The sequence below is a fragment of the Ambystoma mexicanum genome, chromosome 11 (assembly GCF_040938575.1).
Source record: "Ambystoma mexicanum isolate Mex_15411 chromosome 11, UKY_AmexF1_1, whole genome shotgun sequence".
In the NCBI taxonomy this organism is placed as follows: Eukaryota; Metazoa; Chordata; class Amphibia; order Caudata; family Ambystomatidae; genus Ambystoma; species Ambystoma mexicanum.
The window spans coordinates 902,751,443-902,755,013 of NC_090934.1; positions in this window are offsets into that span (position 1 = coordinate 902,751,443).

Below are 3,571 nucleotides of genomic sequence, written 5' to 3' on the forward strand. Positions count from 1 at the left end.
AGAAATGATCGTTTGATCCACAATAGAAACAAAGACCATTTTTCTTCCTGTGTTCCCTGGTTTCAGTTGACAATGGCCCACGCAATGCTCCTATTTGCATTGGTTCTGAGGGTCCAGCTACGGGTAATGAGGCGGTACCAGTAATTGGAGGAATAGGTCTCCGTTCCCCTTTTCTCTCTGCTTGTCTAGAGTCGACTTGTAATACTAGATCTACCAACTCAGAAAAAGCAGTAGGAACCACTGGTATTGTGGACAGAGTATCCTTGAGGGACTCAGACAATCCTTTGTAAAACAAGGATGCCTTCTTTTCCTCAGGCCAGTTAGTTTCAGCAACTAATTGGTTAAACTTGGCCAAATATGCCAACAGAGATGACGTACCCTGTTGTAAACCCAACAACTGCAGGTCGGTAGCTTGTGTGGCATACCGTGTATCAAAAACCCGACTCATAGCATCAATCAGGGCATCACAGTCATACAAGAGATGACTACCCCCTTCAAGTAACGGGTTGGCCCATGCCGCCGCCGCCGTACCACCCAGGTGCGATAACAAAAATGCTGCCTTGGTGGTTGAATCCGGAAATGAGGCCGGCCTGCATAGAAAATGTAACCTACATTGATTTAGAAAGGTTCGATAAGCCTTCGGGTCACCTGTAAACCGCTCAGGTGGAGCCAGGGGAAACTGGGCGGTCATATACACAGGCCCGGTATTATGACTGGAAGCGGGTAGTCCAGAACCAGATCCAGCCGCTGGGGAGGATACCCCCACACCAGAAGACTGGATTCCTGCCTGTAACTCATTCATGCGTCTTTCAGTGGCCGCATGAACACTGGCCATTTCAGTATGCAATTCAGCCACCATTTGCATGATGGCTGCCAGAGAATCGTTGGCATCCATTGTAAGAGGCTTCTGAATATGTCAGAGTTGCTCTTGCCCTCGTAGTGTAGCTGAGGAGTTCTTCTTGCCAATCTACCAAACTGATTGAATAAGAAAACAACCAGAACAGTTGATTGGCCAAAAGATGGAAGACCAACGAAGAACCCGGAACAACAGAGGGCAGGATACTACAACAGGATGTCTCAGGAGCACAGGCGATAACCCCAGGTAACTGCAAGAAGAGCACCAGTAACCACCATGCAATTCGTAGCAGTACTTAGAATAGAACCAAATAAAATAAGACTAACCTGTATCTTGTAAACACCTTAGACTGAAGAACCGGGTAAGTAGTTTCTAGGAATGGGTAGAACAGCCAGTAGATTGTGGAAGCCAGATGCAAAGGTAAGAACAAATCCAAGAAATCAAAAGTTCCAAGACCTAACCCGACGGCACGCGGACGCCTAAAAGGTACACCAAGGCAGTCTCTAGTCCGTGTACCGAATAGTTCAAGGTCCCAAGAACAATCCAAGGTCAAGTACACTTCCAAAGTCTAAATGCCGTGAGTGGAGCTGAGTTCCAGGCGTTGAAGGTCAGTGGGGTTGAAGCGGAACGAAGAAAGGCAAATCCAAAGAAACGGTCCGAGGTCGTGAAGCGGTGCGGGCAGCAGCAGTACAAGAGGCAAGGCAGGGCAAATCCATAAAACGGTCAATGGTCGAAGAAACAAGGCGGTCAGCAGAGGCACAGGGGAATAGGCAAAACAATATCAATGGAGGGCGTGGTCGAAGAAGCTAGAAGATCCGTAGACAGACAAAGTTCCAAGAATGAGGAAACAACAAGAGCCTAAGAATACAAGATTCAGAAGCGCCGACTCGGAGTAAAGGCGGAGCTTAAATAAGGTCACCTGATGTAAATGGCGCTCCTCAATGTGCTAGGCGAAACCAGGAAGTACAGGCAGGACGCCATCGTTTCCATGCCAACCTCCAAGATCCCGGCAGCCGAGACCTTAAAGGACCAGTAGCTACCGATCCTCTGTCTAAACGCGAGTCATCACTCCCAGGTTTAGACATAACTTGATCTGTACTACGTCCCAATACAGTTGAACGTTGCCAATATCTAACACCCGGTGTGTGGTGAAGGTGGTAATGTACCTTGAGTCGGGGTGGAGGACGACCTGATGATATCTGGCCCTGAGGTCGAGCTTCGAGAAGAACCGAGCACCCTGCACCTCCGCGATGATGTCATCCAGCGTCGGTTTGAGGTGCCTCTCTCTCCTGATGGCCTTGTTGGGGATTCTCATGTCTACGCAGATCCTGACTGCGCCTGGTTGTTTGAGTTTCCTTGCCAGCACTATGGGGGACACCCAGGGAGTCGGTCCCTCCTCCTTCTCGATAATGTCTAGATCAACGAGGCTGTCCAGTTCTTTGTCTACCTGCTCACGGAGTTGGAAGGGTACCCTCCGATGTTTGAGGGCTACCGGCTGCACCGACTCATCAATGTGCAGCCGCACCGGCTCCCCGACCATCTGCCCAATCCCCTTGAATAGGGCATGATGCTTCACCAGCAAGTCATTGATGTCCTCCAGGTAGACGGAGTACGCGAAGCTTACGATGCCGAGAGCCTCCACCGCTGCACAACTTAGCAAAGTGTTCTTACTCACTGGTGTCACGTAGAAGCGGGCTGTGATGTGGGAGCCATCGTGTTCCACTTTTGCCACAAAGGCCCCGTCCCGAGGGATGGGCTCCACACCACCGAACGCAAAGATGCGGGCCTTTGGCGTGACCAACCTGGGCGGCCGATCCATGGCGTTGTAATGTTCTCGGGCCATGACGTTCACCGATGCCCCTGTGTCCACGAGTACAGGGATCGGAGACTGGTTCACTTCGACCACGCACCTTGGTTGACGTCGATTCCTGCCTCTTAGGAGTTCCACACTTGAGACAAAGAATATATTCTCTTCATCTTCTTCCTCTGCTTCTTCTGCCTGGGCCTCCTCCTCGCCCTGGTCCACCTGGGCGACATTGGACAGCCGACCTTGGCGAATGGCGACCGCTCGGCCCTGACTCCTTGGCACCAGTACGGGCAAGGCCGCCCTACACACCCTTGAGAAGTGGTCTGGCAACCCGCACCGTCCACATGTCTTTCCGGCTGCAGGGCACTCCGCTGGGTGAGGCAGGTCGTATCCGCATTTTTGGCAAATCTCTTCTGCCCTCCCAGCTCTGTCCCATGTGCCGCCGCCATACCTCCTAGCACCTCTTCCCCTCGCCACATCGCGCAGATCTCTTCAGTCTTTATGGGGCGCGACCCGGCCTCCATTCTTGCCGCTCTCGCCTCTGACACCTCGTGGCTCCTTCCTAGCTCAAGGATGCGCTGGAGCGTTATCCCCGGCTCCCTCAGCACTTGGCACCTGAGCTTGCCTGACGAGCACGCCTGGATAAGCATGGTTATGATCATGTCCTCTGCATCGACCCAGACGCAGGCGAGTGACAGACGCCTTTGGCGCCCGTAGAACGTGTCCAAGGTCTCGTCATCTTTTTGTTTGGCAGAGAGCATCACAAACCGCTCATAGTCCGCATTGGCTAAGGGCAAAAAGTATGCCTGGAGGGCGGCCTTTGCATGATCGTAGGTTCCATTCCCTTGTGGCAAAGATTCAAAAATCTCCTGGACAGAGGGCCCTGCCGAGTACAACATTGTGGCCAG